The sequence below is a fragment of the Ptychodera flava genome, chromosome 10 (assembly GCF_041260155.1).
Source record: "Ptychodera flava strain L36383 chromosome 10, AS_Pfla_20210202, whole genome shotgun sequence".
Taxonomy (NCBI): Eukaryota; Metazoa; Hemichordata; class Enteropneusta; family Ptychoderidae; genus Ptychodera; species Ptychodera flava.
Window position 1 is genome coordinate 25801505 of NC_091937.1, and position 27681 is coordinate 25829185.

Here is a 27681-nt window from a genome sequence, read left to right on the forward strand (position 1 = left end):
AGTTCACTTTATGCCATGGCCATGATCGACCCTCTTTACTGGCGGGCCGCCTTCGGCGGCCCACTACAATAAATATACTTTAAGTATTACCCATGACCCTCTTAACGGGCAGACGCCTTTGGCAGCCAACTCCAATTAGGTTTACTTCATGCAATGGCCATGGTCGACCCTCTTTACCGGCGGGCCGCCTGCGGCGGCCCACTACAATAAATTGACTTTATTGTAATACCCCATGACCATCTTTACGGCCGGACGCCTTCAGCGGCCCTGTTCAGTAAAGTTTACTTCGTGCAATGGCCATGATCGACCCTCTTTTTACCAGCGGGCCACCTTTGGTTACCCACTAGAATAAAGTTGACATTACGTAATGGCCCATGACCCTCTTAACCGAGGGCTGCCTATGGCGAACCACTCCAATAAAGTTTACTTTTACAATGTCCATGGACATAAGTTGTCTATGGAAATGAAGTTAAAAATTGCCTTACAGTCGTCCTAATTAAAAGACGTTTGCATGGATGTGGCTGAGAAGTTTGTGCACTGGCATCTCTGCTACATGAATAAAGTGCGCCGCGTACCGGAGTTCAAATGCAAACCGTACAGGTAAATTGACATATGGGTTTTGGTTATTTTTCGCGGGGGAGGGGGGGGGTCATCAAATTTTTTCGTCTGACAAAGGGGGGGGTCATCATTTTTTCGCGAAAAATGCAGGGGGGTCTATATTTTTTTGAACACCGGTGACAAGATTTTGCCGGCCCCCCCCCCCCCGGCCGTAAAAACTGAACGGTCCCTTACATGCTTCACTGGGACATCAAATTGTCAGCTGTGCAGCTATCTGTTGGTGGGATAGGGTGCGTGGCTATGCAGGTCATCAAAAGGTCAACCCCGCCTTTTGATGACCCGCATAGCTGCGCACGCTACCATGCCAACAATAACTGCTTTTCCACAGCTACAAATTGTCAGAGTAGTGACCGTTTTAGTGCAATATCAACATTTTTCTTCCGATTTATAGTGCAAATATAGAACGCTATCTCAGACGGCTTCTGCAAGCTCTGGAGTGTGTGTACTACACACGTACGTACAGAGCGCGCGAGGCTGAACAAACTGGCCAGTCCCTAACATCGTCTCACATACTGGAAGACAAGAAAAAAACTGTTCTTTGGATGGTAGACTGCGCGTGCACTTCAGCCGCAAGAAATTCAAGAAATGGGTGAAAAAGGAAGAAGTCACCGCGAAATAGGTGTTCATCTCCAAAATGTTTTGCCCAGGGCAAGTGGTATCTCTGAACGAACTGTTAGACGATGATGTCTCAAACATGATATCAAACGCCTTTAAGGTCAAGATTTTGATCGGGTTGGAACAGGTGCAATTTATAAAGTGAGCCGGCATACGGATTAAAACTATGATTGGTTACTTAGATCATTATGAGGAGAACATCATTGCGTACAAAGATTGACAGCTGAATAAGTTGATCAGATAAAATCAAATGTGGATGCCGCGCTCTGATTGGGCTGATGACTGTCACAATTTACACAATGTTCCAGTTTGCAATGTTGACGGGAAGCGCGCAGAACTTCAGCAGGTCAGGTCAAACTGATTATACTAGTGTCGGACTTTCCTTTCCGGCGGCCGCAACACTATTGTTCTTTGTATGTTCGTTACTATATCAGTTGAACGACTTGCCCGCGCAAACAATTGTCACAATTTGATGCATTCCTAGACCAAAGATAGATACTATCAGCTGCCACGCCCCAAATGAAATTGAAAAATCGGACATTTGGTATATTGGAAATTTAAAAAAACGGAAATACGAATTGTGGGAAATAGAGTTTGTCAGAGGGAAATTTGAATGGCCGTAAAGTACCATCCTCACAGCAGTCTACACCTGTTTCCTATATTTCAATCTCAGCCCAAAGAGTTTAAATTTAGAAATAGGCCTAAAAGTTAATAATCAAGATGATAAAACCATTTGAAAATTGAAAATTAGCTCCATTTCGATTTTCTTTTTTGAAAATGCAAATTGGTTTATTGGTTGGCCGAATTGTGCCACGGATTGAAACACACATCCTAGTGAGAATATCTGCAGTACAGTAAGTACAGGGCGACAATATAATGATGCAATACGCGGCAATTTGTATGCCCCACCGAAACATAACTAAATATCACATCACATTACAACAATGAATGGCAGCGCAACATCCAAACAAACTGCACACCCCCAAAAAATACGGCAACACCTAGTAAGATGTTTTTATTCCTATTTTGAGTTGAAAAAGTAACAAAATTCTTCTATCAAAGGCAATACATACAAGAAATACAGTCATAATATTAATAGTACTCTCTCCTCGACCAATCATAAACCATATCGCAGCATGTGACGAGAAAGACAATAGCCCTATATATAATTAACAAGGCAAGTCAAAATCGATATTTCATCTTTCCAATATATTACAGTGCCATCCATAATTGATGTAATTAGCTAATCGGAATTCAATCGGTACTGTTGCACTTGGCACAATGAATCTCATCGAGCACCAAAACAACTTCAATGCTGAACTGGAAGCTGTTCCATTTCAAATTCTATTATGAAGCTGTTAAAATCGAACATAAACGAACATAAACGAGCCAGTTGCGTACGCACCGTGGAGAAGACGCCATTGAAGATCTCCTTCTTTTTTGGGAATTGGACTGAGGTAACAAGAAGTGAACAAAGGTTTGATATTTTCAGGAAGTGAAAGCAGATCTCTCCAAACTGTATCTTCACGTTTATTGTTCCCATGAAAATTTGACATAATCAAGAATTCATATATGCTACCCTTTTCAAGTTTATAAAAGGGAAAATTCAAAATAATATGGTCATCATTGCCTTTACAAATAAGTTCGAAAGAGTACGAAGGACGATGACAAGAATGAACGTCATCCAAATCAACTTCATCTTCAAAATAACTTTGGATTTTCTTTTTCCAATCACAGAGAATAGAATCAACCATCGTCTTGACAGTATTTGTTAAAATTCTATCCGAATGAATAGAAACAATGTTTTTAAACTGGCTTAGGGAGCGCCAAGTTTTTTGGAAAGGGTCAAAAAGATCTCCAACTTTTGTAATGCCAGCACTGATAAAGAGATTAACAAGAGTACTATCAAGAGGGTTTGTAAAACTAACACAATCGTTGAAAAAAGGGATTGATTGAAAGGGGTCCACCTTTTCTCAGGAAAATACATGACTTCCAGACTCTCAAAAGCTAAAGATAAAATGTAGGAAAAAATTCTGGAACAGACTGAAAATTCACTGTAAATAGTTGAGAGGTGTACTTGAGATTGTCAACACTTCGAAAATAAAAATCAGCAAACAAAAATGAAGGATGATCCAGACCTGAATACAAGTATCTTTGAAGATAATTTAACCTGAAAGGTTTCACACGTGAAGAGAGATCGATAAGATTTTGCCCTCCTAACTTCAATGGAGCAAAAACTGTACGACTTAGCAACCAATGTTTTCCTTGCCAGAAGAAATTAAGAAATTTGTGCTGAATTTCATCAATGATAAAAGCAGGAGGACAGAGGCAAATTAAACGATGAAAGAGTTAGTTGCAGCAAGTTCTATACGATAACACGGCCTTGGAATGACATAGCAAGAGCATATCTATTCCACTAAGATAACTTATTGTCAATCTTTGTAACACACTCACTCCAGTTTTTTGAAAAATACTCGTTACTGTTGCCACCAAGGAGTTTGAGACCAATACTGTTCCAAGGAATTTCAAGCGGGCGATCAGCACGCCCACGCCATGAGCCGACCCAAAGACCTTGGGACTTACGATAGTTAATTTTTGCATTACTGGCATGCTCATAGACAGAAAACCAATATTTAAACCTCAAAAAATCAGTATCACAAGTTACAAGAGTATTAACGTCATCAGCACAAGCTGAAAGTTTACATTTACGATCACTTGAATTTGGAATCATAACACCTTGAATACTGTCATCTTGTCTTATTCTGTGTAAAGGAGGTTCAATAACATTATTGCAAACAGCTGCCCTGATAATGAGCAACCTTGCCTTATACCACGTGAAAACTGAACTGGAGCAGTTAGAGAACTGTTAACACGAACAAGACTATCAGTTTGTGTATACAGAAGTTTGATAAAATTGATGAAATTTTCACCAAACCCGAACGCATGCAGAGTTTGAAAAAGATAATGATGACTGACACGATCAAAAACTTTTTCCTGATCTAAAGAAAGAATACCAAGAGGAAGATTCATGTCATTATGAAAATGAATGCAATCTCTAATTAAATGAATATTATCAAAAATCTGTCTGCCTGGAATAGTATAACTTTGATCTACACGAATGATATCTTGCAAAACTTGCTTTAAGCGAAGCGATAAAGCTTTAGTGAAAATTTTATAATCAGAGCAAAGCAAACTGATAGGTCTCCAGTTCTTAAGGAGGGAGTTATCACCTTGTTTAGGAAGGAGTGTGATAACAGCTCTATACGACAGGACGTTGGAAGAAGGCCATCGGAGATTGACTTTTGAAAAACCTGGTGAAAATCGTTCCCCAATAGAGACCAGAATTTTTTATAAAATTCACAAGGAATGCCATCAACACCAGGTGTTTTACCATTCGCAATGTTCTTGAGTGCAAAGGTGTACTCGTCAAGACTAATGGGTTCATCAAGTTGCGTAACTTTGTCAGCAGGTAATTGAGGGAGATCATAAAGCAAAGTATTTTGTGCTTCAGGTGAAACAGGCTCAGCAGTAAACAGGTTTTGATAAAACCGGCGAGAGAGTTGACGAATTTCTCTCTGATTTTCAGTAATTGTATGATCTTCACGTTGGAGATGAGTAATGGATTTACGACAGCCTTTGTATTTTTCAAGAGAAAAGAAAAACTGTGAATTATTTAGTATCAGAATCATTGAACTGTTGAAAACGAGAACGAATAACTGCACCTCTGGTATCAAGTTTCTGAAAACTGTCTAACAGGTCTTTTTGCTGATGGTATCTTGTTTTCAGAGAAGGGTGAGTATGAATCAATATTTCCAAAGTACGAATTTCCTCAATAAGCTTTTGTTTTGATCGTTAAAGTGTTGAACTTGTTCAGCGCTGTACTGCTGACTTAATTCTTTAATCTTTTGTTTTCCTATATCCCTCCAAGACTGAAGAGAAGAAAACCTATCCTTCTCATTACGCCAACGTTAACCTTTCCAGAATTCCTTAATTAAAGTACAGTAATTTTCATCATTAAAAAGACTAGTATTGAGACACCAAACTGGATTTTTGTTGACACTCGCATTCATAGTTAAAACAAGAGAAACAAGAGAGTGATCAGATAAATCAGTAGGAGAGTCAATAGACACAGATTTAATTTTCGAAGTCAACCACTTGTCGATGAAGAAAGTATCAATGCGACGTTTTTGCTCTCCTCTCTGCCACGTAAAATTTTGAGCCTGCTTATGGAAATAACGCCAGGCATCAGAAAGCTTACAGCGATGAACAAGAGAAGAAAAACTTGAGAAGACTTTAAGTGTGGTTCAATATGAGACGACCTATCTAAATCAGTACAATTAAAGTACAATTAAAGTCGCCTCCTATGACAATATTTTCATTATCAAGATCAAAATCAAGGAGAAATTTACGAAGACTTTCAAAGAAAATACAACGATCATCTCCACTTGAAGGAGCATAAATATTGAGCAAATGAAAGGAAGTGTCATCCATTTTAATATGCAAATGAAGTAGACGACCCTGGACGACACTTTTTACAGAAACAACAGCAGAATTACTAGTACCATGTGAGAAATAAATGGGCGACACGCCAAACTACTTGCCACTGAGCCTGATTAGCCACTGTAGAATGGGTTTCTTGTAAAAAATAAAAATCAGCATAGTGATTGGACTTCAACGAAGACAAAATGTTATACCGTTTCAAAGAATCATGGCAACCATTTACGTTCCAAGAAATGAAACTTGCCATCACTAGACAAGCAAAAACAAGAACGATTTTACTTCCCATGTTTAGTAATAGCCAAGCTTTTACATTGTCTAACATGTTGTTGTAACTTTGCCACAAGTTTATAGATACGAACTTTTTGTTGACTAGTGACAATATCTGACCTGCGTAAGTTAGCAAATGACTTTATGAGAACTTTAAAATCTGAGCAGTAATCTTTACATTTTTCTATCATATTTTTAGAGCCTTTAATGTCTTCTAAAAACTCAAGCAAATTAGATGGCTTGATTTGTAGCTTTTCTTGAAATTCTGATAAGTCAGAAATTTCAGACGCAACAGACTCATTGTCATGATCAGACATTTCGCTGAGAACATCAAAGGAGTTTGATGTTTTCACTCCTGACCAAATAAGCTGATTTTGAAAAACTTTTCTTGGAGACTCTGACTGAGATATAAACAAATTCTGAGACTCATTTACATTGATATCTGAAAAAGGAGTCTCAGGAAACTCAAGTGACTGGGACTGAATAAGTGAAGATGATGACGATGAAGGGGGGTCGAATGATAAAACGGGAGTAGAGGGGAGCGGAGAATACGAAGGCGAAGCAGGGGTTCGTACCCTGTCTTCATCGGCATGGACGTTAACACCTTTTTCTTTCTCTTGAGCGTCAGTGGGTTAACTGTTTTTACTGGTGAGAGGTCTTTGATCAACATAATTTTCATCAACATCCATTAAACCTAAGTTTTCATCCACACAATTATTGTCTTTTTGAACATTTCCAGTGTCATTATCGTTGTTTTCTGACGATCTATAATCATGATAGTTAGGACAACGTTTACGGATATGACCTTTTAGTCCACAATGAAAACAACGCAGTTCATCAATAGATACATAAACGGAATAAAAACGGTCATCATATTTGATCTGAATTACACCACTGATGTTCTCGTTGTGTAACAAAACATGAACTTGTCGTCTAAACGACTTCACATGCTTCAGTGAAGCATTTTTACAACCAAGAGGGATTGCTCTTAGGTATCCAACAACTATACCAAGTTTCCATAAATGTTCCTCCAAAACTTCATCAGGAATGAAACGAGGAACATTTGACAGAATTAATTTAGAGGCCGGTTTCACCATGTGTTCCACATCGACTAATTCATCAAACAAAGCAAACTTGGCTTCAACAATACTTTCAACATTACCAAGTGTTGCTAAAAACACAACAACGGACTTGTTCATTCTAGATGCAGCAATAACATTTTCACTTCCGACTTTCTTTGCAATCTCTTCAACATAGCTTTGAACCGGAACATCTTCAATATTAGTACACCTGACAGCATGCTTGCGTGTCAGATTCCGAAATGGCTTGTCCTCCCGGGCGGCCATATTGCCGACCACGGTTTAACAAATGACCAAAAATAAAATTGAAGGAAATCCACCAAGTCGAAGATGAAACCGGACCGGACACAAGACCAAAAAGAACTAAACACTACTCACAACGCAAACTGATGGTAATTGAAGAAGGATGGCACTTCTCACTGGTAGAAAATCAAAACAAGTAGGAGCCCTTCTTCTGTACGTCTATCCAGTATGGCGGAAGAAGAAGAAGAAAATAATAATAATGATAATAAAAAACAGAACGATTACTAGAGGGTTTCGGACCCATGGTCTCGAAACCCTAATTACGGAAGTAAACTTAAGTAGATGGTCTCACTAGTGGTTGGCTGTTGTGAAACTCGTGGGGTTAACACGATGGCTTGGCCAGCCGGTATAAACAGCTGCCAAGACGAAAAGCCAAGTGACTGGGGCCAGTGTAGGCGTTCTCGTGAAATGCATAATCCCCCATAGAGTGAAGTTCAATGACATTTTATTCCGCCTAGTTTTATTTCTCTTTCGAACCCGCAGATTTCTCTGACATCGTGCCTATCACTGCACATTTGAATAGTATCCACTTTCCTGCTATTCCTGTTATGAGTGTGAACATGATATGGAAAACCTAATTTTCCTGAAAGATCACAGCATATCCATATCTCAATTGGGGAACAATATTTACGTTCATAAAATTACACTGTATTTTAGCAACTTAAAAAGTCCGTGGTGTGTTTTTCGAAAAGGGAAGGGGTTTCAAGGTTATAAAAATTTATTATGTAAATGAGTACTCCAATGAAACACATTGCTTGTAACTCTTGTAGATGTTTTAAGTAAAAGTCGTAAATTGCTAGCGTGCGAGGAATTGGCATCAGGAAGATAAGCATAAAAAATGTTGATAATTCTGCTGATATCATCCGACACGGTTCCCTCGCAAATAATATGTTACCCCCAGCGTCGACGTCCTTGTAAGACTAGTTCTTACAAATCAGCTTGGCGTAATTGAATTCATCTGCCCTGCAATTTTATGCTTCTTACTTTGATCGATAGCCAAGCTGTGTAGTTCCTCTGAGTGTTAAACACCTCTTTAAGGTAGAACGCGCCTTGGGGACAGATGTTAGGACTCTCAAACTTTTCCAATTCTTTTCTGATTTACCACTTGTGGGGGCTCATTTTGAAGCGCTGGGTGTAAGAAAACATTTCACCGTCTTAGTTTTGCGAAAAGCGAAATTTAATTTTTCCTCGTAGACTTAACACAGGATGGCAGCCATTTTGAATTTCAATATCACTATCACCATGATCACATCTCCATATTCCTCTTACAGACTAGAACAAAGGCGGTCCCAGGGATTGCCAAAAGGGCCTTTAAGTTTTCATTAAATTTGACATTTTCGTACCCAATAACATCTTCCTTGGTGTAAATGTATTCGATCATGAAAAGACAAATAAGTTCAATTATCCCTCTACGTTTTCTAACCAGAATATGAATATATTAAATTCTCTGTAGCATCTTTTACCTTTTCCGCGACGTGAAAATTTTGTTCCACATGAATGTTATTAATCCTAAAGCAACAATTACTTTCATACTCTGTTACCTTTTCAAAGATACTTGCATTTGCTTTGTGTCTGTTTAACCAATTCAATCGATGACTTGTGTGCCTCGAGGACAGATATTCGGACATCAAACATTTACAATATTCTTTAAGCAATATTGATTTGGCATACACCTTGTAAGGGTTCATTTTGAACCTTATAGAAATCAGTAGAGTTTTCTCTGGCTTAGTTTTGTGAAAATCGGAAATTTTATTTCCTTCCCATAGAGGTAACCCAGGGATGGCGGCTGTTTTGAAATTCAAATATCGATAAATATAAGGAACCTAGTACCAAAATGTACAGGTGACTCCAAATTTTCAATCTATAGTTTGAAAGAGAATTTTCAACATTTGCTTGTTGAAAGTTTGAGCACGAGTTTCATGCTTTCATTTTCGAGCCGTGAACTACCTTAAAATCACTGAGTATAGAGACCATTGAAATTTTACATTTCACTCACTTGGTATATTTTGAACTAGGCACATTTTTTCGGCATCTCTTCGGGAGTGGCTTTAAATCTATAACAGCCTTTGTCAAAACCTGCTCCTGACGAAGGTCGATCGAGTTGCTGTATGTCACGTGATATACATTTTTGTTCAAAATATCTAATATCGAATGCGTCCGCAATACCAAGGGACCAACGTAAAAAATATCCTAAAGTTTCCATTATGTGCTCTTCTCTTATGCGGTTCATATCAGAGGTCGGTTTACTCTATGAAATTGCCCATCAATGATTTCGTAAGTGCCACTACATCTACAGCGTGCACGGCATCAAGTTCAAGGTGTCAACACCCAGCACAGACGCAGTTATTCTGTTGACAACACTATTGTTGGCTAATTGCTGGATGCAAGGTGATGATTTTGTCAGAGAATTATTCAATATTAAAGGTGAAATCCGTTAGATCCATCGCTTACTTCAAATGAGGGCGTCCCTTACACTCCTTGCGTCTGAAGCCTGCACATGCTCCATTTCAGGTTCTGCCTGAAAGCAAAATTTTGTAGTAATGATAAGATTTTGCCAACGAGTAAAAAGTGACCATCTTACAGCCTCCAACACTTCGCTACGAAGATTGCTACATTCACTACACCCCCTTCTCCAATTGGGCCGGCAAATTCTTCCTGCGCATCAGTCAAAATAAGTGAACCCCCTATCCATTGTACCAAAAAATTGATGACCCCCCTTTCAAGATGACAAAAATTTCATGATCCCCCCCCCCATTGCTTGAGTAGAGCTTCATACACAAACACCTCGGGGGAGGGGGACATGGAGCGATAGAATCCAAAAAATAGAGCTTAGATGTTTTCAAATGACCTTCCTTACAAACTCACAAGGTGTTAATGCTCAGATTTCCCCTTCTGACTTGCTATAATTTTGAAATTACCCCTCAAAGGGGTTGGACAGAAAGTACTGGTGGATCGCAATATTTTTTGCGCAAGCGTGTGTGTACAAAATTTTAATATTTGGATTTCATTAAAAATCAGCTGTTGATAATGTTGATTCACTATACATGGTATACATATATTTTCTCATACATGTATGAGAAAACTATGTAATACTTTTTCAATGCAAAACTATATCTATGCAATTATAGATATTTGATAATTTACATAAATGTACTTAAATGAAATTGGGTTGTTACAGCTGGCATGTGGACAAAACGTTTGACCTTAGAATTTCACGAACAATGTTCATCCACTATACATGGGAGTCTATGATAAAATTGTGACAAGCCTCAGAGTTGTCAAGTCAAGATGTTCATGTGACAGATAATTATACTTTTGTTCAGATTTACAGTTGAATGACTTCAGAGAATGAAATCATACAAAGAATCATTTTTATCTCCCAAAATATTTCTGAACACTGAAATTGCTTTTTGACGGGACGGATACTTCTGAAAATTAAGTGACCCCCCTCTGAGCTGTATGAAAAATACATGACCCCCCCCCCTGCAGTTTTCAAATTTAAGGTGTCCCCCCCTGGATTTTGCCGGCCCACCCCCGGCCATAATAACTGAACGCTCCCTAACTTACCCTGGATATAGCGTTTACATCGCCAGTAGGGATCCCTGGCAACCTTTAAGCAAAATTCCAGCGACCCTCTCCCTTTTACTTCTCTTCGACTTTCTTTCCCTTATTGTTTACGATACATCAATCGATGGAAAAATCGCATGGTTGCATACGATCGTAAAGGACGCTATACGTAAAAATAGTCCCGACTTAAACACGCTGCGCATTGATATATTTCGTTGTAATTACACTTCTTTTCCCAGCCTTCGCTACACTCGCAACACTTCGATACGTAGCGAGGGGGTAGACTATAAAAAGTTTGCACCTCGGATCTTGCAGTGTATACAGTAGTCTGCACGTCAATAATGATATCGAAACTCTAGTTTCTAACATACGTCTGCAAGTTTATCCGTCAGATTGTGTTGGTTAAGCATCCTAAGTAACCAATATATGTGAGGTTTTCGGTTTTCGACGAAAGAGGAATTTTAGGTATTTTACTTAATGTTGTTTATTTTAGAAGGATACGCGTATTGCGAAATGTGGCCATTTTTGTAACCACATGGTACTCGGTGATTGAAACGCGGGTGATATCTCTCGACCTTCACTGCGCTTTTGTATTTAGTTTAGTAAACTTGTTGCTCCCATACCATGCAAGTGGAACCTGGACTGTAGTGTGAATTATCAAAGGTGTACAGAGATGTAGCGGAAAAAATCCTTAGATGAGCTTGAATAATTGGCCAACGGTGATTTGTTAAATCTCTGTGTCATGTCTTAAAATGCTCAATACAATAAGCAATGTACAAGAAAAGGTATTGACTGAAATAAGTTTTCAGTTTGCGTACATGACTTGTGACACCAATGTATTGTTATGTTAGTTCCGCTAGGTAAAGCGAGATGTTGTGACAGAAGATAAAAGGGCTTGGTAGTTCGGCTGATTTGCATACGTTAAGCCAGCCAAAAGTCTTGGCAATATTATGATATAAGAATTACAGGCGTATCAAAACAAAACTGTTTTGCTCGTCCACCAGAGATGACGCTATACACGAAGTGGAGTGAGTGACCGTGCTGTGCATCAACGTGTCTCACTGTCACAGAGCCATTAAACCGGAAAACATTCAATTACCTTTCCTACAAATATCTGCTCACATGCTATTATCCAAAGTGTTGTCATAGGATTGTAAGATACTAGGACCAATACTATGATATTAAATCGAGATATAGTGCACACCGAGGTAAGTTTATATTCTGCTCCGAACTCTTTACCTCCTATATGCTACTGAATACTCACTTGTTAGTAAATTTTGTATAAATGGGGAATAAACAGTGGTACTTCGAGCTTTAGTTGTATGGTATGACGAGAGCAGATATTTATGAGATAAATGTTTTCTAGAATTTAAATGATATCGTGCATAGTAATGGAACATAACTTAAACACGTCGTTCAGGTCTGCTTTGTACAGCATGATGTTATTTTGTTATTGCTCAAAATTCTATTCTACTGACTTTGTCGTTTGCACAGTTCTATGGCCAAGTACAAGAAGGGCGTAACTCATGTGTTGGTCAAAATTGAGTTTTTGATATATTTTGCTCAGGAATGTTAAATTCATCTTTTGTGAAAATTTTGAGTAAAGAAAGTCAATGTAACACATGTTGCCATAGAGACGCAAGTTGAGTTACGCCCCCTGAACAACATCAAAATGTAAAAGCATCTTATAATGAGGATGCTATTTATGAATATTTCATCAAAAACAGAAAATCGACCTGTGCATAAAGGAAGTAACATATGATGGGGTACGAGTGCATGTACTGTATGTATGCATGAATGCATGTATACGTGCATGCATGCATGCATGTATGTATGTATGTATGCATGAATGCATACATGCATGCATGCATGCATGTATGTATGTATATATGTATATGATGACCAGGCCAGAATTAAATAGACATCTTTAAATATCTTGATCACCACAAAGGCTATCATTTAATAGTCGCGCCAGCGGCTTACTGACTACGTATGCGCGTATTCATAATATACTATGCGAGTAACCGGAAGTGTACCCTTTTTTCGTGGGCGCCGCCATGTTCTTTTGAGTGCTCGTAAATAAACAAATTCGAAACGTGCTCTCTATTATTTTATAACATGCCATTAATAAAATATATCTTTTCTATTAGCGAGTAATTATTATTATCCACCCTGTCGCTTATACAAAATTTCTTATCACGCCTAAAAATTAAAAGAAGAGAGAAAACTGTCGTGCATATGAACGAGAACATTCACAAAGAATGCTGGGATTGAATCTTAGAAAGGCGCCCTCTGTGTCAATAACTATATGCAAAATTTACCCGTTTTTAGAAGTAACGCTGGTTTTCTGCTTACAGTATCCGAAGTTTGGCGGTACAGTTACTATTGCAAAGTTAATGATGGCACATAACGTCCCTTGTTAAACACAATAGATAGTAATCATGGTAAAAATTGCAAATTTATGTCAAACTTTTTTACACATGACAGAAAATCTATAGGCCTACCTACAGGGTCTGACATCGTGTGCGTGAACTGTCATCAGAGGGTAAACCGGTCATACTTGTACAAACGTATATAGAAAGTAACTATTAATTCTATTTTATCCTTTATGATTACTAATCATGAATTGATACAAATAACATTTTTAATCTCAACGCCTATCGCGACACCAAGGGCTGAGCCCTATATAATATTAAATTTGACTATTATCGCCACAGACATTGTCCCAAAAAGGTGACCACATTACATAATGCTATTTGTATATTTTGGCGTAAATTGGAATATGTCAACGCCATTTGGCTTTCGTAGGAATCTGACTTATTGTATGTTCTGTATATTGGGGTTATCAATACGGAACAGGGTCACGTAAATCGCGTATTAATTGATATTTCTGATCCTCACAGTTGGTACGTGATTCGCCGTTATCAGGTAGCGGCCATATTGGATTTAAAACGAGGTCCTTGACGCATAAGTAATAAACAAACAAACAAAAGAGCATTCAAAATAATGGGAATTTGGACTCGCTGCTTGTTTCGACTTACAGAATTGTCGTACGGAGAAGTTGAAACATTTGTAAAACGTGAGGCAAAAACACCAAGACGGACACTCCAAAGGGCTCATAAATTCTTCTTTGAAGAATATATCCACAAATGCGAAGGTAAGTACACAACGTCTGCATCCGCGTGAAAATCGCAATCAAGCTACATTCTGTTTACGGGGACTACAAATCACTAGAATGCTTTCGGATTTCTGAAGGAGGTCTACGTCGGACACAGTCGACATGAATTTTTAGCACCCGTCCATGCCCCGATGGTCTTCTGTTCTTTGTTTACATCTCTCAAGGTTCATGTGAGGACAAGTACCGGAGACCGCCGTCAAAATTGCCTACAATGTTTCCGAATTTTTTTTATGCGACGGCGTCTATTTTTAGACTAACAGATGTATATGACCCCTTTCATGACTCAAAATTTGTACATAGTGTTTCTTCTTTGCAGTGTACGTGTTCCTAAATGTAGTATGAGGAAACCACAAACATTGGCGGTTTTGAAATTTGTACAAAATATATATATATCTCTGTGATGATTTTTTTTCAGGTTCGGGAATAGAATTGGCCACATAGTTTGAAAGTATGGTTGGATCTGATAAATAGATTACACAGTTTGGAATAATATATACCAAAACAAACTCATGCTGGTGAAATACAACTTCACATATAAAAGCAATAGTAAAATAATTTCAATTCTACCCTTTTTGCACCATTACAAGTATTTCATAAATTTAATTTGTTTATTACTTTTCTTTTATATTAATATAGTTCAAGTATTTGATAATGGTGTGAAGATTCGCGCCAAATGCTATAGGTCACTGAAGAAAAATGAAAGTCCTCATTCTATTTTGGTAGGTAGACATAAAACATTAGTTAAATAATGGATATACGTTATTAATTATCCTTTTTAAATGTTATACTAGCCATGCAATTATCCTGACATTATACAAAATTCATTGATTATAAGTTGACAATTCTGCCTTGATTGAAATGTGCAGCTTCAAATTTCAAATTGTGTTGTTTCAAGTTATAATTTGTGACCACTCTATTTACTGGGATACACTGATTTGTCAACATCTGGCCAAATAACAAAACTACAAGTAGTAAACTCCTGAATGAAATATAAAACTATGTACTAAATAACAAGATACCAGTATTTGTCAATATATTACACATTTTATTACTGGTGCAGTAAAGTTAATGGCAAATGGGCTACCAGTGTCTTAGGAAGTCTTTAATTATATTTGTATAAACTGATAGCAAATTAAATTATCAAGAACAAAACTACTGGTACATGAAGTTTAGTGAGCCTATACACAGTCGCTGCGAAACTTGCTTGTAAAGTCTATGGTGTCCCATATCATATAAGTTTCAGTATCTACTGGTATTTAATATTATAATAACTTCTGTTTCATATCAAAGTTTAATTGCTAAAACGTTGTATACCAAAATGTTATGAGATTGCCCATGGCTGTGCAAATGAAATAGACTATCAACACTTATGCTCCAGTAAACAGATGTGGAGGCATTGACAATATTTTTATTTCCTATGCTTTCCCTGCATGTGACTCTGTCTGGTACATCATCATGTGCCATATCTCATTGGCAGTGTTCTTGTGCAGCTTGTATGGGCCTGTGCAATCATGTGGTCGCAATTTTGCTACAAACTGCACAGTTCAAGGCAAGGAAACTGAAGTACGTTCCACCACCAGTGTCCAAGACTTTTTATCCTCAGAAATGGCATATTCCATCACGCCGTTTTGGGATATCAGCAAGGCCAATCCACAAAGTTGTAGTGAAGAAGTCAGAACACGCACAGTCAAGGAAAAATAGTCAGAAGAGAACTGTTGGTGCTGTGTATAGTAAACTGTACAATCCCATCAGAAATTACCCAGATTATGACGGACTTGTAGCCCTGCATCATTCTTTTTCTAATTCCGATGTATTGATTTCTAAAGCTCTCCTCCCCAACTATGATAACATTGATAAAGTAGATACTCAATTAGGCCACGCCCGTGTTGGAAGTGTTTTATCTTATCAGCATTGCCCCAGCAGATACTATGCTAAAAATTGAAAATGCACCCGAGTTGCCCTGTTACCCCTTGAAAATTATATAATCCCTTCCCAGTATTCATTTGTGTTTTCTGAAAACGAATTAGAATATTACAATGGAATAGCCATCAACAGAGAAGAGAGTATAATTATTGAACAGAGCTCCAGAAAATAAAGTGAATGTAACGAGTGGTTCCAATTTAGACAACCAAGATTGACTGCATCCATATTTAAAAATATTTGTTCGAGAAAGGGTAATTTTGAAACTTTGGCCCACCGTTTGAAGAATGCCAAACCAATCCAAACACCAGCTATGAAATATGGTTTAGATCATGAGAACGATGTAGTCAATGCGTATGTGAACGAGAGAAATGTTAATGTTTACAAATGTGGCCTAATAATAAATCCAAGCTGCCCTCATCTTGGTGCGACACCTGATGAAAGAGTCTAAGACCCTGATGAAGATCCACCATTTGGCCTTATTGAACAGAAATGCCCTGTGGCTGAATCGGTTCACAATTGTCAATATCTCAAAATGAATAATGGGGCTCTGAAGTTAAAAACAAGCCACCAATACTACTATCAAATTATGGGTCAAATGGGCATCAGCGGTCTCTCATGGTGTGACTTTGTCGTGTGGACTCCAAATGACATGCATATTGAAAGAATCAGATTCAATCCACAGGAGTTCTCAGAGATGGAAATGAAACTTGATAAATTTTACTTTGAGAATTATCTTCCTTTATTTTTGATAAAAAATTAATATTAATGATCACATTTCAACAGATTTTTGAAGCAAATATAATTTATTGTAATAAAACAGGTTCTACCAAAGACTATACAGTTTTCTGTGTTTATATGTGTAATTTAAAGAAAGTTGTTGAATGATGATGTCAAATAGCCAACTGTGAAGAGCAAAACAGACTCACAAATTGAAGAAGACATGTCTTTACATATAGCGTTTTGGCAAGTATTGTAAATATACTCCTGGCATGGATTTAGAATAAAACTGATATCAGAACAGAAGTGAAAGATTCAGTTCTATGTGAATACCACAACTTAGATGGTTACAATGTGAATCCAAATAAACACACTAACAGGTAACGCCATGGTAACAAGGCGTATCAGGCAAAACCAAGAAGCATCATAATACCAATGAAAGAGTTGTAGTGCATGTATTTGGCTAGAGACAACAGCACACAGTAGAATTTGGTGTGGCCAAGTATTTGGAGCATGAAATATACTGAACTTTCATTCGGTAATATATAAAGAATGCAATTTGGTTGAATTTCTATCTCAGAACTCTTGAGTCTATTATGAATATACATATCAAATTATATTTGAACTTCTCTAAAAAACAAGAAATTTCTGATCATAATTTGACATTGCACTAGCAAAGTGAGTGACGGCTTTCGATAACACTAAAAATCATGTAGAAAGCCTTTGCAGGTGCAGTTTGAATTTTAATTTCAGATGTTTCTTGGTATATCATCTAAAAACTATTTTTCTTTAAATGCTAGAACAAAGGTCCCCTAAAATTAGAAAGTAATGCACAAACAGTCCATATTTGATTAATTGTTCCTGATAAAGAAAGAGGTATACTTGAATCAAAGATATGATATTCCCTAACCCACCTTATTGCCCGTTCAATGTGAATTCTTAAATGTGCAATTTGTTGTGTTTCCTCCACTTCTTCTTTTGTGAATTGCCCCCTACTATATCTGAATGGTGGAATATTAACCCAACCCCATGTTTAGTAAGAATACCTGATATAATGAAACCCTTGTTAGCCATAACAGAATCCCCCCTTCCAAGATTTGGAATTAAGCCAGATTGAATAACAATTTCTTTATCAGAGATACTGCCAGAAAAGAGAGAAGAAACAAAAGACACTAACCCACATGGAGTGATTCCCAACAAACCATTTAATGTAGTAGTACCCTTATAATGAGAATAAAATTCAGAGTGTAAGACAAGAGATGACGGAGTTTGGATTTTGAGTTCAGTACAGTCAAGAATTACCCTGGTTGATGGATAAGCCTGCTAAAAGCATTCTGGCATGTCTCTATGAATGATATCCCTTGAAACCCACACTTTAATTGAACCAAGGAAAAAACAAAGGTAATTTGCCCAGGTAATAATAATCCTGCTAACGGTTGAAACTGAAACATTAAATCTGCAGGCAAGATCTTGTTCAAACAAACGTAATCTAAATTTACACATGAACAAAAATAACTGATCTATCAAACATAAAGATGACTGACGAAAAACCTTCTGATTAACTGAAATTATCTGCCCTCCCTGCTGTTCTACAATACTGCCAATAACGGTTTGCACTTTTGACCACCTCACCATATTTACAGCAGTTGGCTGAACTGAATTAAAATACATAACAAAATTAGTATAAGAACAAAAAACCAGTGTGAAAATTTATCATACTATCATCATTGGAAAAACGATCTAAACCAAATCTCTGATTTCTAAGTGATTGATTAATAAATTCTAACTTATAAATATAAGATTGTGCTTCCTCTAATTGCTCCTGGACTGTAAACTTGGCTGGACGTGCAACATAGTCATGGTTTTGATATGGAGGTGGAGTGGTCACTGTCTGCTTTGCATCTGACCTATAATTTGCATAAAAACAAAACAAATTCAAAATAATGCAGCTTTTTCAATCTGCTATATATGTTAAGAAGTATTTATCAAAACATTTAAATGGACTCAAAATTTTCAGTTTAGGGCAGTTGACAGTTGATGATTAAATATAGCAAATGTCTACCACTTTCAACAACAAAAGTTTCAATCGAAAGTATAATACACCTCTTATGTAATGAGGACAATTATCACTAAACAGGGCTTACTAGAAAAGCTGAATCAACCCTCGACAAGTTTCTGACAACCTGAACCCCTAGGTCAACATTTGGAAATCTAATTTCGACACATGATGCCATGCCACTCCCTGTTAATAGAGCAAGGGTAATGTCAGAGTACAGCAGAAGACATTCTCAGCAAAATATAGAACAACTTAATATTGCTACATGAAGAAAGTTGTTGAACATTTCTTTTGGTGGTATTCAGAGTTCCTGTTGTACTTGTCTCCTAGCATTATCTCAATAACATTATCTTTCTTGACACTGACCACATTGTGAAGGGTCTTTAACACTATTTTTGTGGGGATGTCTATGTCGCCTACTTTTGCTGAAACCCCAACAACTTTTTCTGAGCTAAACTTGGCGGAATTTATACACCTTAGCATCTATACTAGCTGGTAGTCCCTTTTGCTTGCAATTTCATGTGAACCAAAGAAAATATAACTCAAGCACAGTCTACTGCTAAACAAGAGCCAAAATTTACCATCCACTTCTACGATTCAAACCTAATCAGACACACACAGCTCAATCTCTATGCAATAAACACACCACAGACTGAGAGTACAATGCATTACTCAACATATGCAAGTAGTTTCTTGCTAAGCTCTTCAAGATGCACCATTCGTTTGATACAATCTCTTGAACATGTTATGTCATATTGATAGTGCAATGGACTAAATGCCTTTTCTGCATGTTTTCTGAATGTGGCACTAGAGGGAGCAAAGGTCAATTTTCAGATCATTAGCATTCAGTTGTCTCGCCGCAGACTAAACAAACAGAGAGTACTGAAACAAGAATGATGCAATATTCATGTGTTACGTTCATACTTAAAAATATTTAAAATTCTATTTTGTTTTGGATGGAAAATAAAAGTATTTTTGTAATATCCATTATCCTATGATACTCAATTTCATGTCTCCAATGCAAGGACAGATTTCAAGAGATATGTTTTGATAGAGGGCCATTAGAAATTTTAAATATATTGATATACTTACTTGAAACTGTACACATTGGTAGAGGTTGGGTCACTCTCACTTTAGCATATTGATTTCCTCGGTGTTGGAGGCTTCCTTGGTTGAGTTATTTTCATCAATGGAAATACTGAGGGTACTGCATTTTTCTTGAGAATGATCCCTGTCAGTGACTTCACATAATCATCTTTTTTAAAGTGTGCCTCACATACTTTAGTTGAAGGTGATCTGTAAATATACATCAATAAATCTCAAAACTGATTGACATCATCAATTCGCCCTTTAGTATCAACACATAATTTTTTATTTTTTTTTTCATTTTACGCCCCACCCCCTTATGCTATGCGGCTCTATGTAATTATTTATACTAGCAGTGGTGACATTACTATAATTTCCTTCAAATGTGTTTACGTATGTGGTACATTCTGCAGTGTTGCAGAGAGTATAAATGATAAATCCCATGACTTAACTTACAGTGAAATTTGGACCCTCATCACGGCGTATCTTGATAAGCCATTCTGTCTGCAGTCGCGGGTCTACCGGAAACTATGGAATGAAAGCTTTTTGTACCTCCTGTCGTTTTTGCAAAGCGGAACACAGCAGTGGTGAGCAGCCATTTTACAGAAATTTGGGGGTTCAAATATTTGGCGCAAATAGTTACGGTACATTACATTTTGAACCAATGAAGACTTGAACTAGGAGGAAAGAAAATGTAACAACTTACCTTTCGCGCTAGCTTCGACCATTCACTGTGCACCTATATTTGAACACAATGTACCCAATTTGTAGTATTCAAAACAGCGGTTATTGACACACCGCGCCGTACGCCACAACAATAACAAACATACGTGTAGGTCAGTGACTAAGGCCAAAGTTCACGTTTGCGGGATGAAACAAATGTCTGTTCTTACGAGGAACGCATACTGGTCTTCCTAAAAACATGCAGCGGCCCGGGAGCCTCCGAGTACATGGAGAAAGCATGCTCTTTTGTTTGTTTGTTTATTACTTATGCGTCAAGGACCTCGTTTTAAATCCAATATGGCCGCTACCTGATAAGGGCGAATTGTCTTCTATCCTTTAGTGAGCTCGAAACACGACGGAAAACATTTTCAAATTTCCGAAAAAGTTAGATTTCATGATAGTTTTACAGAAAAATTAATATGTAACGGGTCTGACATGAGAGCGAGCGCAGCGTAGGGTACATCGTCATTGATGTTTTCAGGCAATAGCATGCTAATTTCTGTGTTTGATGCATGATGCATATCTTGGCCATTGTGACGTAAGAAAGTGCAAGAAATGTTTACCAACTTGTGAGAAGAAAGTAAATGACTCCAGACTTCAGATGTTTTTCTAGTTAGTATTTGATTCCAGAGTACAACTCAATTTCTCATAAATTGATACTTTATACAGTGGAAAAAAAGAAGAGAATCTAAAGTTCTTTCACATTTTGCACACTGACCTTCAGTTTTCAATGAAAACAAGAATAGCCATTGAGCACTAGTTTTGTCATGTATAAGTCACAATACTGGTTTCATGTTGTATTTGACTGCAATTTTCCCAAATTGCAAGTCAGTAATTATGCTAATTTTGATTGCTTTATCACTTCCTTGTACACTTTACCTTAGTACAAATAAGAGAGATTATTGCATGTTTTAAAAGGCAAAAATTAATCATTTTATTACACACAAAAACAAATGCAATAATTGTTTTCAAAGATGTTGCAACACTGGAAAATCATCACAGCTATTTTTTAACACTGGAAAAGTTATCAAGAGGCAATCTCCATGACATAATGCTGTACTCCAGCATATACTTGTGTAACTCAATAAAATTACACTTTTGTTAATACAGTGTCATGAAAATAAATTTTCATGACAGATTAAGTAGATATTAAATTTTCAGGAAAATATAATTAGCAAGCATTTTTACTTAGAGACAATCTTTAATGGTTGGAAATATTTCATTGTTTGCCGCATTTTCTGTCACTCAATGTAACCCAGCCAGCTGTGCTGTAAAGTTTATTCTCAATGACAGACATTGCTAATGATACTGTAGCTCTGCATGGCAGGGCTGTGTGTTACCGGCGTTACAGGCCTCTTTTTCCTGTGGTGGGAGGCCGTACAACGCCGGTAACACACTCAGGCTGCCCTGCCATGCAGAGCTAATGATACTGATATTGATACTGACAGTGGATGCATTGCCTTCATAAGTGATCTTGCTCTTATGGTACTTGCTGAATCATTGAAAGTTCAAACATGATGAGAGAGAGAGAGAGAGAGAGAGAGAGAGAGAGAGAGAGAGAGAGAGAGAGAGAGAGAGAGAGAGAGAGAGAGGGGGGGGAGGGAGGGACCCGCCGCGCCGTTGCTAATGACGCCGATGGTTTTTTAGATTTCGCGCCGTTAACCTCACTAATTGTTATGTAAATTACTGCAGCAAACGTGCCCGGCAAACGTGGTACTTTCGCGGACGAGAAACTTCCCCCAACTGTATTTACCCGATGATGCCCTATTGAAATTTCTACGGTTATACTGTGTCATATGCATTGAAAATGTATCCATTTGTGGACGTTTCCATCTAAAAAACAATGCATATTCAATGCACATTCGCCCCTTGAAATAGGGTTTAAAGGGGTATGGAGCTCCTAATTAAAGTTATTTGCCGTCTCGTAAGCTGTTTGAAATATGTGATTAGAGATAGCGATTAAAGGTATGAAAATCGATCCCAGGGCCTAGGAGTGGCACATGTAAAACAGTGTGTATCTTTGCGTCAGAGGCGGAATAAACGATGAGTGTATCTATTTATCCAGGAAATCTTAATCCCGACTGCTATGTTTGTACGCACATAGAGCCAGTCGACGTTGGGGACACAAAAAACAACACGAGGAACAAACAGGCGGTGGTTTTGAACAAAATCAGTGTACCCGGTACTTCACCAATGTCTATAACTCCATACATGAAAACATTTGTAGCTTGACGCACTTTGAACATAGCTCGTAAAAAAGGGACAGTGGAAAGCTCATGGAACTACGTGTACAACTATAACAGCCACTAATGTAGTTGGTGTACAGTGAAGATTTATCCGATCAAAAACTTTGACGGATGGTGGACTGACCTTTCCTACCGCATTTGTTATCTCCCTCGATTCAACACAAAATTTTCGAATGGACTGTTGATGCGGTGTTTACAGTTGTTACGTGGTGGTAAATCCACAGGGGACTGTCTAAATGTCCGTCCCCAGGGGTGGGTAGGTGTTTCGTTGTATCGCTAATAAAGATATATTCTACCAACCCTTGGTGTTTCGTTCTTAACTTAGCACTGCCCTTGACAATCTTGCGTATACGTTTTATCAACATGCTGCGTCTATTATTTGATGAGTTTGAGTGCCTAATTAGCCAAAGTAATCAAGGGTAAATTACTAATCTGTAGACGCTCTCACCAGATTATCACCGGATTAAATATGACAAAGTCAATAACGAACGCACCAGCAAGGTATAACTGAAGAATATATCTTTATTAGCGATACAACGAAACACCTACCCACCCCTGGGGACGGACATTTAGACAGTCCCCTGTGGTAAATCCTAGTCGTATTTAAAACTGCTGCGTAAGTAGTCACTGAATAAACTTTGCACGCATTTACGAACACTGGATATTTTTCCCGTTTTTAATCGAAAACCGTCCGTATACGCGTATGACGGTGACAAAAACAACACATACTTTGTTACTGAATTACTTTGACCCCCAAAAAAATTCCCCCAATTGCCGAACGGTGATCATAGAGAACTCTGCAGATTTCTGGTCTAAACGACCCCAAACCGACCAGATCTCAGTCAACTGTGCCGGGCTTGACGGCTACTCTATCAGCGTCAACTCAAACTTTCACTCCAGACAACTTTACCCCACAAACTGGGAATATACTAAATTTACCTTGAAAAAATTCAAACTGTGTATCGTATTAAGAAAATCTTACCGAGGCCACGGGGCAAATTAAAAAAACCCAACAAACCCTAACATAAACAGTGGAATGATCATTAGTGTGCAAGGTCGCTGTATTATATGTCATGGTAAAAATTCTAGCTTTGAAATTTCTGGACGGTACAAAAGGCGGGGCAGAATTAGACAAGATTACGACCAATGTGTTATCGCCGATGGTACATAACGTACTGTTGATAGCAGGTAGTTTGGTGTCCAGTGAGAACACGATTCCCAATATACCACGGCCGTTGATTTGAGCTGCCTCCAATTGAATTTTTTCAATACAAAGACATGATATCAATAATTTCGCGAGATTATAAGTACTCGCTGTCTTCTCGCCAAATAGCTGCGACCATGATCATTATGGTAGAAGCAATTGACCGCCGAACACCTGCTTGCTCTTCTTATACACAACGTGTAAAAATTTATTATTCCTGCTGAGAAATACGACAGCAAATATTGCAACGTGAATTTCTTACTATCTTCCTCGCAATGGTTTTACATCTGTGTCTATTTTATCACGGTCACTCGACCATTTCTGACGATTTTTACAAACAAAGAATCAGTTCACACTCATCGTGGGAACACATTGCAAAGACGTTCGCAAAATTTTCATCACAGGAAAGATTACCGTAATCCCCGTTTCAAAGATGTAGGAAATGTATAATGGGTTGTTCATCTTGAAAAATCCCGAACTGCAGCCTCTAAATACAAAATGATTTTTCTTCTGAACAACTTCCCGACAACTTTACAATTACACTCCTGTCATCATGTGACGGTTGTAACAGTATGTACTGCCGCCAATGGAGAGTCAAAAGACTTCTAATCAAAAGTCAAAAAGTGTAGAAAAAATATCAATATCCGAGCAATGTAAGAACAGAGTAATTTTGAAAGGGTCAATTTATTGTATATTATATAAAATCTCCAGGCCACTCGGAACAGCGTAAGATTATGATCTCACTCGTTCGAATACTGCACTCACACGGTAAGATAAAAATGGAACTCAGATCGTTATATACTGCTTCCGCCAAGCGAGTCCGCTTAGCTAAAGACGGTAAATGACCATAATTATTATTGCTAGTCTCTGTAAATTTTGCCGACTACTCGTTAGTATAGTTGTCGAATTTCTTGCGTTCGTCCGAAAACTATTTCAGTGAATAACGTGAGTTTCAAGTCACCTGAGTGCGAACGCAATATCGATATTGGTATAGCAAAATCAGTCACAGATCATCAAGGAAGAACATAAGCGTATATTAATCTGCGAATTAATGAATCCTAGGTTACTATGAAAGTAAAAAAGGTAATGTTTTGCCCTGGTTGGGAAAGAAAGGTTGATTAAGATTTCAAAAAAATTCAGATAATATTAGAGCAATTTAGAAAAAGAACAAGCTCAGAAAACGCATAGAGAAGAACGACATCACGGCGCGATCTTCAGACCTTTCATCATTTTGCAGTCTGAGCGGTCAACATTTGATGCTATAATCTATATCAAGTGTCTCTTTTTGGTCAAATCCGACAGAGACGAATCAATCGCGACTTAGTTTAATCGCCCCGACCCGACAGGAAATAATGCAGCTCATGGATACCTGTATGATCGTGGCGTGAATGTATCCAATGGCCGTCCACTGCATGGGCCATTGACCATGCATCGCCAGCAAACAACGGTTTTGGACGTCACGAGAGCATTTTTCGCAGTCTGTGAGCGGTTCAGTGATTTGGGTAGTTGCATAGATCGGAATCGAGTTGATTTCGGCCGAAAACAGTTAGAAAAGTAGTTTTTCGTGCTCCATCCAATTTAATCCGCATGTTGCCGGTTTTGTCCATGGCAATCAGCAGAGCAGTGGTGGGAGGTCATACAACGCCGGGAACACATGACATCGTACGCAGGGCTAGGCCACAACATACTTCCAAAAGAGATCTATCGTAAAATATCGTACTGCAGGTCCAACATACACATAAGACACATCACTCATTCATAGGCCTACAGGTACACAGATCAACAAACAAGAGGCAATCTGCTTGGAACCATGAAGTAGTCCGTTTGTGTCTGAACTCATCTCAGACTCGTGTTCAGTAACCGTTGCTCAAGTATTTTGCTAAGCAGTAAGAATCGTTTATTCATTGTTGACATCGTAATCGATCCAATATACACAACAAATGTTTGATCGTTTGCACCTTTGCGCGTCCCGTCGTGATTGGCAGCTGTTTGAATGCTTTCATCTATTGTTTGTTGGACGCTTCGAACACAGCATCGAAGCAGTTTTGGCATAAAAAATCAACTTAAAATGGCAAAAATGAGAGAATTTCGCCACAAGGTGATGCGACAAGTATTCACAAAACGTAATATATTGTAACAGTGCTTTAATTTACACCATGGTTGTTGAAAGCTCCAGATTTTCGGGAGCATTCGTTGACGCTGTTACCATGTGGCACTCATGTTTGGATTATGAATGCCCAGGGAGATAGGGGGTATTTATAGGCTCCCCCTGCCTTTAAGTGGGTGTACAGGGAAGACATATCTGCCTTACACACTTCACTCGTACAGATAATCGTTCGCCTAGAACTTCTTTGAACATTGTACCCTAATTTTCACAGAATAGGACCTATAAATATACTACAAGCCATATGTTAGTTCAAATTAATAAAAGTAGGAACAAATTCCGATGTCCTGAAATGATAATACTGTTGTCAAGGTTTACACGAGACTGAGTTTGTGCCGCTTCACTGTACAATACCTTGGCATAAAGTAGTACCGGCCAAGCTATTGGTATCTGAAGTTGTTGACTAAGCGTTATGTAATGTCTGATTATATCTGATATAACTACTTTAGATTGCATATTATCAGTGCAGAAAGAGCCCAAAAAAGTGCACTGTTTTTTAGATGCAAGCATCCCGTCATGCATATTTTGGAATAACCTTCCCGCATAGGCAACTACGTTCATGACCTTCAGTGTTTATCGAACGTAGGCTGATGCGACAACCCGCAATGTGACCCCGATAATCTGAGGTCAGCCCATACCAACGAAGTAACCCGCATATCAACGGGGTTGTATCTCAAAATGCCGTTGGTGTACTTATAATTACGGCGTGCATGCTGTTTTAAAAACTTGAGTTAGGTCTCAAAATTAATATTTTATGTGAAATTGTCAATGAAAATTAAAATCACGTCGCATAATTTTGGCTGCGTGCAGAATGGTTACGCCAAATCATCGCCTGATCTGCTATTGTGAAGTTCAGATGAGTGAAAACATACCGGGGCATTCGAAGTTTTAGGGGGCATAAAAAGGGGCTTTGAGTCATGTAATATTCTTCAAATTGAAGAAGTAATATGATCAGGACATTTGATTTGGGATCAGGAAATCGTAAAAACTAAGGGCATGTAAAGAAGAGAACATTAGGGTGTAAAAAGGAGGGACGAAAGTAACTGTACGAATTTTTGATAAACAGTGATAGAAATTTTAGCAAAAATGACTTAAATAAATCTTTAAGCCACCATTGAATGCACCATATACTTTTTATCGAGGAAAAAATGTGATTTATTCCATATGATGACTCTTAATTTTGATTGTCAACGGTAATTCGTACAGATTGACCACCCCTACTATTACAATCGACGAACCATTGTCCAAGAAGGCGCACAACTTTGCGCAGTGGATTTGTGCAGCGTCTGACTCAGATTACGCTTCGAGTATGAATTTGCAATAGCGACCGCAAACGACAAAAACAGACTGCTATTTGTTTATTGTAGGGGATGTCTCTTTCGAAATTAGGTCAGCGACTTTACTGATATGGCTGAAGAACATTGGCCTATATTCT

At 38.0% G+C, this 27681-nt stretch overlaps 1 protein-coding gene and 1 long non-coding RNA gene across 3 annotated transcripts in view; both read right to left on the minus strand.

The window, feature by feature from the left end:
- The window catches only part of LOC139142336 (D(2) dopamine receptor-like), a 79819-nt gene that overhangs the window by 39990 nt on the left and 12148 nt on the right, over nucleotides 1–27681 (minus strand). The window lies entirely within an intron of this gene.
- On the minus strand, nucleotides 16835–20952 carry LOC139142335 (uncharacterized). The gene is made up of 3 exons (XR_011554361.1): nucleotides 20616–20952; nucleotides 19916–20119; nucleotides 16835–18674 (listed from the first exon to the last, which is right to left on the minus strand). It is a non-coding gene; the product is annotated as an uncharacterized lncRNA (long non-coding RNA).